Source organism: Eubalaena glacialis, chromosome 12, assembly GCF_028564815.1.
Source record: "Eubalaena glacialis isolate mEubGla1 chromosome 12, mEubGla1.1.hap2.+ XY, whole genome shotgun sequence".
Classification (NCBI taxonomy): domain Eukaryota; kingdom Metazoa; phylum Chordata; class Mammalia; order Artiodactyla; family Balaenidae; genus Eubalaena; species Eubalaena glacialis.
In genome coordinates this window covers 21287186-21301729 of record NC_083727.1, presented here as the reverse complement: position 1 = coordinate 21301729, position 14544 = coordinate 21287186, and the positions used below count along the sequence as shown (strand labels likewise).

Sequence of the window (14544 nt, the reverse complement as noted above, 5' to 3'; positions counted from 1 at the left end):
CTTTACTGTGTTGTCAAAAGTAAGGCAGTAATTTTAGGATTTATGAACTGTTCTCATCGCAAGTGCTAAATTGATCTACAAGCCAGTTTCATTTATGTTTGACACAGACTTCCAGTTATAATATCCCAAGAATAAACATTTTTAAAAATAAATGTGATTTGTAGTATTTCCACTCAACACACACAATCCAGAACAGCACAAACAGCTAACGTGAATGAAACTTAGATACAAAGTTCAAAGATGTTTTGAAACATAAATGAATGAAAGACACATTCTAGAGACTTAGTGATATCATATTAACAATGCTTAAAATAAGTTTCAATTTTTTTCTCTTCTTCTTAAAGCAAAAATAAAAGAATCACCTGATTATATCATGGTTAATATTTGTCTTTCTCTACTTCTGTGTTTAAAAAAATAAGGAGGGTATTGAATCAACTTCTACTTAACATCATTTATTATGCATATCATATTCCTACTTATAACACAGTTGTGACAGAACCTCCATTGTTCATTACACACTAGCCCCAAACTTGAGTAATTCTAATGTAAGCATGAGAAACCACGTCTCCTTTGGGGTGAATTTCCAAATTCCTCTGTGTTAAATTGAGGTCTAATTTTCCCTGTGCCTGGTTTTCACAAGAAGGTCCATTCCACCCCATGTGCTCCTTTTCAGCTGTCAATAAACAGAGGCAGTGAATTCCCCCACGGCTTCACAAAGCTAGTTAGGCAGAGCCATTCATTCCTTCAGGAAAACAGGGCATTGATTTCAGTGAGTTCCCAGGGAGCAGCTGCAACAAAGAGATCAAAGGCCCACCTCTCTTTCCCTCCATTGCTTTCATTAGGCCAGGCCCAGACAAACAGCGACAGGTTTCCTCGAGACAAGGAGAGGGCCGGCAGACCACCTCATGGTTCAATTCAAATTCATCCGTTTCCTACATTCCAGTGACAGTCCAGAATGCTAACCATGACAAACCAGCACAATCACCCGGCATAATATACTGCTCGCTAGTTCATCCAAGGTCAGAGGGAGAAAACAAGCGCTGAGGGAAGTCCTCCGCTTCTAGGGCCCGCTGAGCCACGATGGCCCCCCGACATTCCATAAATAAACTATGCCCGCTCACTCTCCCTTTCTTTCTCCACCCTGCAATGCCACAAGCGATGGTCTCACTTAATCTGCAATTCCTTTCGTGTCACCATTACCTAAACCACCGGGACACTCTATTCGCAACCTAATGCTTCTGCTGATGATAGGAGGTCGGCTACACGCACTGCCCTTCTTGGTTCACACCCAGTAAACTACTACCGTATGATGAACTGAGAGCTGTAACTCCTGGGGCTTCCCTCAGGCCTCATCTCCAGCGAAGGCCACGAGACCTAAAGAGAGACTCCGTTTGCATAAATTCTGTTTGCAAAACACAAACACGAACAGAGATAGAACAGTTAGCTTTTTGATGTGACCTAGGTAATCACCGAAACTGGTAATCCAAGCTCTTAAATGACAGTCTGTGGGTGAATGAGCTCTGTGTGTGTGTGTGTGTATGTGTGCGTGTGTGCGTGTGTGTGCGTGCGCGCATGTGAGTGAAGAGGGTTAGCGAGGGGGAGGGGAGAACCAGAGGGACTAGGAAAGAAAGTGGATTATCCTGATTGGTTACCCACACTGAACACACGGAATTAAAAGATTTCCAAAGTCCCCACTGAATTCCGAGCTGCTGCTTTGACACCACGTTCACGACAGCCCTTAACAAAATGCGCTCATTTCATTGTGCTCCACTCCATTTCTGCTGCTAATCCTGAGTAAACATGGGAATAGATGGGTTAAGTTTCAAAATTCCTAAACCAAAAAGAAAATAAACAATACTGGAATGAAAGGTATGGAGAACTCACTCCATGACACAGAACACAACCTTCCCACGTGCCCATCTTAGGAGCTTTGGGACTGACCTGGGGGGGGGGGTCCATTCATTGATTATTCATTTGACTGCCAAAGATGCCATTTTGTATAGGGTACTGAACAGTCCTCAAGGTAAAGACTTTCACTTTTCTCAAACTGGGACAGAAATAAACTTAGAAAATACAGAACTACCAACTGCGCAGGAAAGGTAGCGGAATTCTTGGTAGGCTCAGGGTGACAGTTATATTAGGAACCTCAAAGCTGACTCTGGCACTGATTCACTTTGGCCTCTGTGTCTCCCTACTCTTCCAAAATGGAGACAGAAACATCCGTGAAGAATTCCTTTACGAAGTATTGTGAAATAATCGTTCCTCAAAAACGATGTACTTCATCGAAGAAAGCTGGTCTTATGAGTAGAACCTCCTTCTATAATAGATCACTCTAATTCAATAGAGCTGCTTTGGAAACTCACTACGTTTCTATAAATCAAATCATTTCTTTAAAAGCACTCAGAAAATTTACTACTTGAAGAAAGGCTATGGCAAATGACGACATACACTCATCAATTCACTTATATACTTTTCAAAAGCATTTACAAAGCACTTAGAAACATCAATTTGATCTTCACCATAACCATCTGAGATAGGTGGTTTTATGAATTTCTATTTTTGAATGAGGAAAAAAGCCTCAAGAGAGGTAATAAATTGATTTGCCAAAGTCACAGAACAAGTAAGTATATGAGTCACAACTTTAAATATTGTTTCTAAATCCCATGCTGTTTCCTTTGCCCCTAGCTACCACCTCTGCATGTAATTATTCACTGACGTTCTCCGTAATTGTATTAAATAAGTAATCAGAATCTATTTCTAAGCCCAATGCATTGTACTGCTCATTCAAGGAGGCAGTGTTTAAGAGTAGGGACTCTGGTGTCAGGTTCACATTCAAATTTTAGTGTCACCTTTTAGTAGTTTTGTAAATTAAGCAATTAACAATATTTCCAGAACCTCGGCTTCCTCATCTGTAAAAAAGGAATAATACCTTCTTTCATAGGGCTTGCAAAGGATAGAATTAGATAACCTGTGTAAAGCACCTAGAGCAGTGTTAGCATATAAGAAATGCTCAATAATGGTAGCTATTACCATTGATGTTGAAAATCAAACCAATATAAAACTTGTTAAAAGGGGGAAAATGCTTCCTTTTCAATAAAAAGACACAAAATTTAACTTTCAGCCTCTAGATTACATGATTCCCTCTAGCACTAAAAATTTAACACTCAAGTCTAGGATTTTATGGGGCCAAGTAATAAACCAAGATCAAACTGTCATAAAAGATAAGCTACTATACAAAACAGAAACACTAATTGAACTGTCTTAAAAAAAAAACAAACCTGAGGCAAGTCCGTGGTTGCTATAAAGCAGCAATGTTGTTTTTCTGTACAATCAGTTTTACTTCTTGCCGTTTAACCATTTTAAGTAGAAATGTATTGGTGTTAGGCAGAAATTCACAGACTATTGCCACATGAAGAGAAAAATACCTAATAGGAATATTTGTTTTATGTAGCTAGTGCGTTAAAGTTTTCAAAGAACTAATACATGTCTTACTTCATTTGACCCTCATGCTACTCACTAGGAGAACATGGATTAACTTTCTAGCACAAGAAAAGACTGCCAGTGATAAACGGCAAACCTTACTTTTTAACTCCTTGTCTCATTTTTCATGACCCCTTATTGATAGATGATGGTATGTAGATGCTACAGTGCAGAGTGTACAAAATACTATGGGAAGACAGAGACAGGCCAGTAAGTCTTGCAGAGCCAGAAAAGGTTTCGGAAAGTAGATGGCATTTATCCAACTTTTACCTAGTACACAAGCACGTCTAGAATATTCTTGATTGTTCTTGAGCTTCATGGGATTTTCTCTGAATTCTGAATATGTCATTCGGTGATTTAGTTGTCCTTCACTGCTTTTGCTGATCTGCAAACTTCAATGGATCCCCCTTTAAAAATTTTTTTTATCCAACGCTTTGATATTTAAAAAGGCAGGGAATTGAGGCCACTGTTGTTTGACTCAACACCACTTAAGGCTCCTTCTAATTCTATAGTTGATTTTTAAAAATTACTGCTCATTCTTACATTGCATTACCTACTATATAACACATCAGTTTAAATGTGCTTGTTTATCTACAGCCTAATAACACTGAGAAATTTATTTTTCCTTCACTACATTTATCTCATAAATTAATAGTTGGGAAGAACTCTTAAGAATGTCTAAGGAAGCATGTCTCACTAAAGAAACTCAGTCCATAGCTGTGGAAGTTTGATGGTTCTTTCTTTCTTATGAAGGGCTAAGAATTGTCTTTTTATAACCACCTCTAATTGTCTTCTCCAACAATATGAAACATATTTTTTAACAAAAGACATTCAGATATTTGAAGGCAATTTTAACAGTCCCTTACCTTGAGCCATTAATTTGAGACTGTTCTTTCCTAATATAGATACCTAGTGCTATAAGTTTCCCTCTAAGCACTGCTATAGTTGCATCCTAATTATTTGGAAATATGTTTCATTTCCATTCAGTTGAAAATACTTCCATTTACCCTTTTCATTTATATCACATGGGTTATTTGGTAAAATTCACCAGTGTGACCATTTGGGCCTGGTTGTTTTCTTTTTTGGAAGGTTTTTGGTGGTGGTGGTGGTATTGTTTGTTTGTTTTTAATATATACTATTAATTTGATGTCTTAAATAGATATAGAGCTGTTCAGGTAATCTATTTCTCCCTAAGGGAGTTTTGGTAGTTTGTATCTTTCTAGGAATTGGTCCATTTCATCTAAGTTCTCAAATTTGTGGGCAGAGATTGTAGTATTCTCTCATTAGCCCTGTAAAATCCATGAGGTCAGTAGTCATGGCTCCTCTTTCCTTCCTGGTACTGGTAATTTATGTCTTCTCTCTTTTTTCCTTGGTTAGCCTCGCTATAGGTTTATCACTTTATTAATCTTGTTCAAAGAAACCAGCTTTTCGTTTTGTTGATTTTTATCATTTCCCTATTTTCAATTTTGTTGACTTCTCTAATTTTTATTATTTACTTTCCTCTGCTTGCTTTAAGTTTAATTTGCTCTTCTCTAGTTTCATAAGGTAGAAACTTCAGTTATTGATTTTAGGTTTTTTTCTAATATAAACATTTAATGCTATAAATTCCCTTCCAAGCACTATTTTAGCTGCATCCCACACATTTTTATAGACTATATTTTCACTTTAAAGTATTTTTAAATTTTTTGTGAGACTTCTTTGATGCAGCAGGCATTATTTAGAAGTGTGTTAATTTCCAAATATTTGAGAATTTTTACACTATCTTTTTGTTATTAATTTCCATTTTATTTCCACTGTTGTCTGAGAATGTATTTCGTATGACTGGCATTCTTCGAAATGTAACGTGTTCTGTATGGCCTAGAATGTGCCCCTGGGTTATTGAGAAGTGTGTTGTTCAGTTTAAGATATTTTTCCAGATACCTTTCTGTTCTGATTTAATTCCATTATGGTCAGAGAACATTCTTTGTATGATTTAAACCCTTTTAAATTAATTGTCTTGTTTTTTTTACCCAGAATATGGTCTATCTTGATAAAGTTCTGGGCATGCTTGAAAAGAATGTGTATTCTGCTTTTGTTGGGTAGAGTGTTCTATAACTGTCAATTAGTTCAAGCTGGTTGATAGTGCTGTTTTAGCCTTCTATATCTTTATTGGTTTGTTATCTACTTGATGTATCTGTTGAGAGAGGGTACTGAAATCTGACTACATTTGTGGATGTGTCTATTTCTCCTTGTATATACTGAAACCCTGTTATTAGGTGCATAAACATTTAAGATGATGTTTTTTTGATGAATTTACCACTTTATCATTATGAAAGAACCCTCTTTCTCCCTGGCAATATTCTTTGCTCTAATTTCTACTTTGTCTGATATTAATATAGGCATTCCAGGCTTTTTTTTTTTTTTTAACTTACTTATTTATTTTCTTGTATTTTTTTTGGCTGCATTGGGTCTTAGTTGCAGCACACAGGATCTTTGTTGAGGCATAAGGGATCTTTCGCTGTGGCACGTGGGCTTCCAGGGCGCATGGGCTCTGTAGTTGTGACACGTGGGGTCCACAGCACGTGGGCTCTGTAGTTTGCACCACATGGACTCTCTCATTGAGGCACGCGAGCTCAGTAGTTGTGGTGCACGGGCTTAGTTGCCCCATGGCATGTGGGATCTTAGTTCCCCGACCAGGGATTGAACCCACATCCCCTGCATTGCAAGGCAGGTTCTTTACCACTGGACCACCAAGGAAGCCCCCACTCCAGGCTTTTTTTTTTTTTTTTTTTTTTTGGCTGTGTTGGGTCTTCGTTGCTGCATGCAGGCTTTCTCTAGTTGCAGCGAGTGGGAGCTACTCTTCATTGCAGTGCATGGGCTTCTCTTTGCAGTGGCTTCTCTTGTTGCGGAGCACGGGCTCTAGGTGTGCAGGCTGCAGTAGTTGCAGCACACGGGCTCAGTAGTTGTGGCACACGGGCTCTAGAGCTCAGGCTCAGTAGTAGTGGTGCACAGGCTTAGTTGCTCCGCGGCATGTGGGATTTTCCCAGACCAGGGATTGAACCTGTGTCCCCTGCATTGGCAGGTGGGTTCTTAACCACTGAGTCACCATGGAAGTCCACAGGCTTTTTAAAAAATTAGTGCTGAAGTGTATATTATTTTCCATCCTTTAGCTTGTAACCTATTTGTGTCTTTATATATATGTTATGCACTATTTTTGAAGGCAGCATAGAGTTAATCTTTGTTGGTTTTTTTTTTTTTGACCCTAATCTGATATTCTTTGCCTTTTAATGAGAGTATTTAGACCATTTATACTTAATGTGATTATTGATATGGTTAGGTTGAAATGTAGCATCTTGCTTTTTTTTTTGTATTTGTCCCATCTGTTCTCCATTCCCTTTTCCCTTTTTCCCTGCCTTCTTTTGAACTAATTATTTTTTTTTCTGATTTATCTCCTTTGGCTTATGACTATTTTTTTATGCTTTAGTGTTGATTTAGGGTTTATGGCTATATCCTTAACTTATTACAATATCCCTTTAAGGGATATTGTACTTCTTCACATATGGTAAAAAAAACTTTAATATTATATTTCAATTTTTTCTCTCCTGACCTTTGTGCAATTATTGTCACACCTTTTATATGTTATAAACCCCAACTCCACTATTACTATTTTTGTTTAAACGATTACCTTTTTAAAAAGATTTAAATTTAAAAAAGCAAAACCTTATACATTTACCCAGGTGTTTACCATTTCTGGTGCTCTTTATTTCCATTTGGTATTATTTTCTTTCTTCCTGAGGACTTTAACATTTCTTGTAGTGTGGGTCTAACGGTGATTAACTCTTTAAGCTTTTGAATGTGTGAAAATGTCTTTCACTATTTTTTTTGAAAAATATTTTCATTAGCTATAGATTTCTAGGTTAACAGCTTTTTCTTTCATTACTTTAAAGACATTGCTCCACTGTCTTCTGGCTTGCTTTGCTTTTGATGAAAAGTCTGCTGTAGTTCTTTGTTCCTCTAAATTTATAGTTTCTTCGTTCTCCATTTTAAAATCTTTCTCGTTATTACTGGTTTTAAATTATCTGATTATGTTGTGCCTTGGTGTAATTTTCTTCATTTTTTTTTTTTTTTTTTTTTTTGGTAATTGCTAGCTTTTCATTGAGCTTCTAAGATTTGTGGGCTTATGGTTTTCATTAAATTTAGCAAATTTTCAGCCATTATTTAAAAAAATTTTTTTCTGTTCCCTCCCTCCTTTGGAGACTCTAATTACACAATATTTTTGGCTGTTTAAAGTTATCCCACAGCTCACTGATGGGCTTTTTTCCCCAGGATTTTTGTGTCTTTTATTTTGTATAATTTCTATTGCTGTGTCTTCAAGTTCATGCAATCATTCCTTCTGCAGTGTCTAGCCCGCTGCTAATCCTATCCAGTGTATTTTTCACCTCAGATGTTTATGTTGTCTCTAGAAGATCAATTTGGGTCGTTTTATAGCTTTCATGTCTTTTCTTAACAAATTTATGCTTCCTCTATTATCTTGAACATATAAAACTTAGTTATACTAATGTTTTTAATATCTTCATTTAGTGAATGTTATTTATTAAAATCTTATTAAATTACTTAAATAAAATCTGTATTAAATTTGTTTATTAATATCTTTGTTTATTAAATCTGTTTCATTTCTGAGTCTATTTTTATTGATTGAATTTTCTTTTACTACTGAATTTTCCTGTTTCTTTGCATATCTGGTAAATTTTGATTGAATGCTAGACATTGTGTACTTTACCTTGTTAGGTGCTGGATATTTTGTGTTTCTTTATATATTCTTGAGCTTTGTTCTGAGTTGGAGTTAAGTGACTAGAAACAATTCGACCCTTTTCTTTTCTATTTTAATTTTTTGTCCACGCCATGTGGCATGCGGGGTCTAACCCGTGCCCCCTGCAATGGAAGTGTGGAGTCTTAACCACTGGACTGCCAAGGAAGTCCCACAGTTTGACCCTGTAAACCAGAAGTCTGCAAATTATAGTCCACGAGCCAAATTTGGCCCAGAGTCTATTTATGTAAATAAAGTTTTATTAGAACACAGCCACTCCCATTCATTTACATATTGTCTATGACTGCTTTAACATTACAATGGCAGAGCTAAGTAGTTGCAGCAGAGGTCATATTGCCTGTAAAGCCTAAAGTATTTTCCATCTGGCCCTTTACTAAAAAAGTTTTATGATTCCTCTTTAATGGCTTACTTTTTAAATTTTATTCATTTAGTTGTTTATTTATTTATGGCTGTGTTGGGTCTTCGTTTCTGTGCGAGGGCTCTCTCCAGTCGCGGCAGGCGGGGGCCACTCTTCATCGCGGTGCGCGGGCCCGTCACCATCACGGCCTCCCTTGTTGCGGGGCACAGGCTCCAGACGCGCAGGCCCAGCAATTGTGGCTCGCGGGCCCAGTCGCTCCGCGGCACGTGGGATCCTCCCAGACCGGGGCTCGAACCCGTGTCCCCTGCATTGGCAGGCAGACTCTCAACCACTGCGCCACCAGGGAAGCCCAATGGCTTACTTTTAAGATTTGCTTTGTTTTGTTTTTTTGGCCGCACAGTGCAGCTTGTGGTATCTCAGTTCCCCAATCAGGGATCGAGCCCAGGTCCACAGCAATGAAAACCCGTGTCCTAGTCACTGGACCACAAGGGAATTCCCACTTTTAAGATTTTTTAGGTAGGATCAGGGCAGCCTTTAGTCTAGGGCTAATTTTGCCTCACCACTGAGGCAATACCCTTCTGAGCACTCCATCTAATGCCACTTGTATTACAAAGTTTTTCTACTCTGAATGGTGGGGATGCACACTTCCCAGCCCTACATGAGCTAACTTTCCCTTCCCAATGGTTTTCCTCCAAGCCTTGGGTAGTTCTCTTGTAAGCATGCACTAATCAGCACTCAGTTGAAGATTCCAAGGGAACCCTCTGAAGATCTCCAGAGCTCTCTTCTCTCTGGTCCTCTGTCCTGCAAATTCTAGCTGCTTCAACCTCCCTGAATTGCCAGCTTTATCACCTCAATTCAGGGTGACTACTGGGCTGTGTTTGGGTTCCCCTCTTACACTGTGGCCTTGGGCACATCATTTGTTTCCTTTATCTCAGGGTTAACTGTCTTATGCCACTTGTCACCCAATGTCTGAAAACCTTTGTTTCATACATTTTACGGGGTTTTGTTTGTTTGTTTGTTTGTTTTGCTAAGGCAGGATAATAAATCCAGTTCCTGTTACTACATCATGACTGAAAGTCATAGTATAAGTTCTCTCAGTATGATATTCCAATCCTTACATTTGCATTAATGTTTTATATTTACAAATAAGTACTGACAAATCTACACTATCTCATTTCATCCTCTCCACACTGCTAAAGTGTAGAGATTACAAAAAATGCAAAAAATTTTCTGGGGTCACATTACAGAGCAGCTCATGTCTCCTAGTCATTTTCTCTTCTGTAAAATATACGTAATTTTTTCAAAATTACTACATGTAATGACATAAATTATAAAAGACTATCTTCTCTACAAAGTAAACTGTAAAATAATTTATTACTAGTATCTCAAACTTATAAAACTGAGCAATATCAGATTAAAGGATTACTAGTTACTGAATGTTGCTAATGGCCAGGTCTATCACCTCAATTAATCCTCATAAGCCTCACAACTATTATTATTTCAATTTTATAAAAGACAAACTGTGGCTAAGAAAGCCTCATTAACTTGCTTATAGTGTACTTATTGGAATCACAGCCAGAATTCAAGCCAGGCTACACTTGGTTCTAAAACTTGGGCTATCCACCATTCTGTCTGCTCTTAATTTATAGCTCTTAAAAAGCACACTTCTGGGGGCTTCCCTGGTGGTGCAGTGGTTGAGAATCTGCCTGCCAATGCAGGGGACACAGGTTCAAGCCCTGGTCTGGGAAGATCCCACATGCCGCGGAGCAACTGGGCCCGTGAGCCACAATTACTGAGCCTGCGCGTCTGGAGCCTGTGCTCCGCAACAAGAGAGGCCGCGATAGTGAGAGGCCCGCGCACCACGATGAAGAGTGGCCCCCACTTGCCACAACTAGAGAAAGCCCTCGCACAGAAACGAAGACCCAACACAGCCATAAATAAATTAATTAATTAAAAAAAAAAAAAGATAGCCTATAGACACCAGGCTTTTTAAAAAAAAAAAAAAAGCACACTTCTGGAACTAAATTCTGATAGAACACTCTAAATCTTCAGTAACAAAATGGTATTAGGAATCATTTACTACAAGTATCAATATCTACTCATTTTTATCAAAGAACTTCTAATCAAACAAGCACTGAAAAGAAAATGAAGTATATTCTTAGAAGAAATTTCAAACCTAGTTTTTCTCCCGGTAATCCTTAGAAATATACAGATGATTGAGATTTTAGTTGCTTTTTTCACTTACCTATCTCTGTGGTCACGAGGCAACAACAGAAGGTTGTATTAGGCAAAGTCAGTAACCGCTATACAATCCATTTTCCCTATCCCACTTTCCCATCTTTGTAAACAAAACACACAAAAATTATTACTCTCATAGAGTTCATCTTCAAGTGAAAGGGAGACAGACAAGTAAAATATATCAGAAGGTGGTTAAAAAAATAAAGTACTGGGACTTCCCTGGTGGTGCAGTGGTTAAGAATCCGCCTGCCAATGCAGGGGACACAGGTTCGAGCCCTGGTCCAGGAAGATCCCACATGTTGCGGAGCAACTAAGCCCGTGCACCACAACTACTGACCCTGTGCTCTAGAGCCCGCGAGCCACAACTACTGAGCCCACGTGCCACTACTGACGCCTGTGTGCCTAGAGCCTGTGCTCTGCAACGAGAAGCCACTGCAAGGAGAAGCCCGCACACCACAACGAAGAGTAGCCCCCACTCGCCGCAACTAGAGAAGCCCGCACGCAGCAACGAAGACCCAACGCAGCCAAAAAAATAAATAAAAATAAATAAATTTATTTTAAAAATAATAAATAAATAAAGTACTGTAGCGATAGGAAGTGCTGGGAGTGTAAGGCAGGGAGAAACAGTGGTAATTTGAAATAAGGTAGTCAGGGAAGGCCTGGATGCGGAGATGACAATTTTGCAAAGATTTAAAGGAGGTGAGGAAGCAAGTCATGTGGCTATTTGTGGGAACAGTAATTGCAAAACCCCAATGTAGGAACAAGAATATTGGTATGGCTAAAGCAGTGAGTGAGGGGGAGCAGTAAAAGGTTAGGTTAGATCAGAGGTAATGGGGGCCCATATCATGTAGAAGTTGATAAGCCTCTGTGAAGAGAGGCACCGGAGTCACTGGAGCAGAAAAGTAACATGATCAGACTTAAGAGTTTTAAATAATTTATCTGTCTGCCATTTGGAGAATGGGTTATAGGGGAGAAAGTGTAAAAGCAGGGAAACAAGTTAGGAGGCTATTTTAATAAAAAGATGAAGGCTTTGACCAGTATGGTAGTCGAATACATGGTGAAAAGCAGTCATCTTCTAGATATATTTAAGGCAGAGCTGACAGTATTTCCTGACAGCTGGGTGTATAGGGGATGACAGAAAGAAGAGAGGATGATGGTGCCACAGAGACTATCTGAGCAACTGGAGGAATGTAGTTGCCATTTACTGAGATGAGGAAGACTTAAGGAAGAAGAAAGTTTGGTTGGAGTGGAGAGGATTAGCCATTTATACTGTAAATGTTTTCAGTGATAGAGGGGATAATTCATTTCCCAGGTTAAAAATGTTTGTTCAAATCTATTTCAAATGTTTAGATTTCACTGAATTAAAAAAACGACCATGAAACAGGAGATCTAAATTTTTCTTCAATATGCTACAAGAAAAAGTTACAGAACAGAAATATAGCTACTCCAAATGATAAAATGAGAATAAAGCTAAATTCTCCCAATCTGCAATTCTCCCTTCATTTCATCTCATTGCCAGATTTTCACAGATAAACGAAACAGAATTTGTTATACCTCATTAGTCAAACCATTCACATTAGTGGCTTTCTCCCAGGATGTTGTGTCCCTCTTACCATCTGCCACAAGGATGTTCTAGGTGAAGACTGTGATGTCCAACAGGATGGATGTATGTGCCACCTCAGCTCCACAGATGGCACTTTGCTCCTGCTAATCATAACCCTGATAGGAAGTCACTCCAAAGAAACAGATGGCCCTAGCCCAAGATGTGTAATTCAAACTTTCTCAAAATAACTATCACCTAATGGTATGAGAAAAAGTGAGACTATCTTTAAAATAATATAAGAACCAAATAAAAAAAAGGTTTTGCTCTAATTTTTGTTCAGGTTCTCTAGAAAAATATTCTCACGTAATTAGAAAATACACAAGGTGAAGGATAAAGAAATTAAAATATCAACTTACAAAAGCCAATGATGACTATGTTGTCAATCAGGCGGGAAAAACCTAAAAACAAAAATAAAAATTATATATTAGTTTTATATAGTAGTTGTGTGTGCATTTTTAATTGTAACTTCACTGAGATAATTGCAGGTTCACATGAAGTTTTAAGAGAGATCTTTAGTATCCTTTACTCAGTTTCCCCAGTGGTAATATTTCACAAAACTGAAGTGCAATGTCACAATCAGTATATGTGTGTATATATATATCATATATATTATACAATATACTGGTCTTTTTAAAATAAATTTATTTATTTATTTATTTTTGGCTGCACTGGGTCTTTGCTGTTGCGTGCAGGCTTTCTCTAGTTGCAGCGAGCAGGGGCTACTCTTCATTGTGGTGCGCAGGCTTCTCATTGCAGTGGCTTCTCTTGTTGCGGAGCACAGGCTCTAGGCACACAGGCTTCAGAAGTTGCAGCATGTGGCCTTCAGCAGTTGTAGCACGCGGGCTCAGTAGTTGTGGCTCACGGGCCCTAGAGCACAGGCTCAGCAATCGTGGTGCACGGGCTTAGTTGCTCCGCGGCATATGGGATCTTCCCAGACCAGGGCTCGAACCCATGTCCCCTGCACTGGCAGGTGGATTCTTAGCCACTGCACCACCAGGGAAGCCCTATATTGGTCTTTTGAGATTTTTCCCAGTTTCATTTTATTTGTGTGTTTATGTTTACTTCTATAGAATTTTATCACCTGCAGGCTCACAGATCCCCCAACAGCCAAGATACTGAACACCACAAGGATTCCTCATGTCATCCTTTCGTAAGTACACCCACCTCCTTCCCCACAACCTCCTTCTGTCCCTAACCCCTTGTATATCTATTTTTAACACTAAAATAATAACATCCATTTGTGAACAATAAGTATCTTACTCACTGTGTTAAGAGTCTACTGTGTAGTTGAATGTCAAATCATGAATAAGGGATTCTATTTTTCTGCGTTAAAGAGTAAGTTTCAGTTTAAGGAACAAATTCTCTGAAAAGATGTTTGTTCCTCGTTACTTTAACATAGACTACTCACTTCAAAAATCAAAAGGTAAAAGGTAAGCTAAAGTAGTGACTGAATTCATAGATTTCATATTTTTAATATTTATTTTAAAATATTTTATTTTTTAGAGTAGTTTTAGGTTCACAGTAAAAATGATGGGAAGGTGGTTTTTTTCGTTGTTGTTTGTTTTTTAAATTTATTTTGGGTGTGCCGGGTCTTAGTTGCAGCATGCAGGATCTTTAGTTGCAGTACGCGGACTTCTTAGTTGCAGCATGCATGCAGGATCTAGTTCCCCGACCAGGGATCGAACCCAGGCCCCCCACATTGGGAGCACAGAGTCTTACGCACTGGACCACCAGGGAAGTCCCAGGAAGGTGTTTTTAATTTCAAATTCCACTTGTTCATTGCTGGTATATAGGAAAGCAACCGACTTTTGTATAATGAACTTGTATCCTACAATGCTGCTGTAATTGCTTATTGGTTTTGCTACTGAGGTAAGGCTAGCCTCATTGAATGAGTTAAAAAGTATTCCCTCTGCTTCTATCCTTTGAAAGTGATTATAGAGAACCGGCATAATTTCTTCCTTAAATGTTTAGCAGAATTCACCAGTAAAACCATCTGGGCCTGGTGCTTTCTATTTTGGAAGGTAATAATTTACCTGAATTCTTGAATTGAGAAATCCT

At 38.5% G+C, this 14544-nt stretch overlaps 1 protein-coding gene across 4 annotated transcripts in view; it reads right to left on the bottom strand.

The window, feature by feature from the left end:
• PLAGL1 (PLAG1 like zinc finger 1) overlaps positions 1–14544 on the bottom strand; it is a 94893-nt gene that overhangs the window by 33022 nt on the left and 47327 nt on the right. For all 4 annotated transcript variants that reach the window (XM_061207314.1, XM_061207316.1, XM_061207313.1 and 1 more), the window contains one exon: positions 12843–12884. The gene's annotated coding sequence lies outside the window, so the exon portion shown is untranslated. The remainder of the gene's footprint in view (positions 1–12842; positions 12885–14544) is intronic.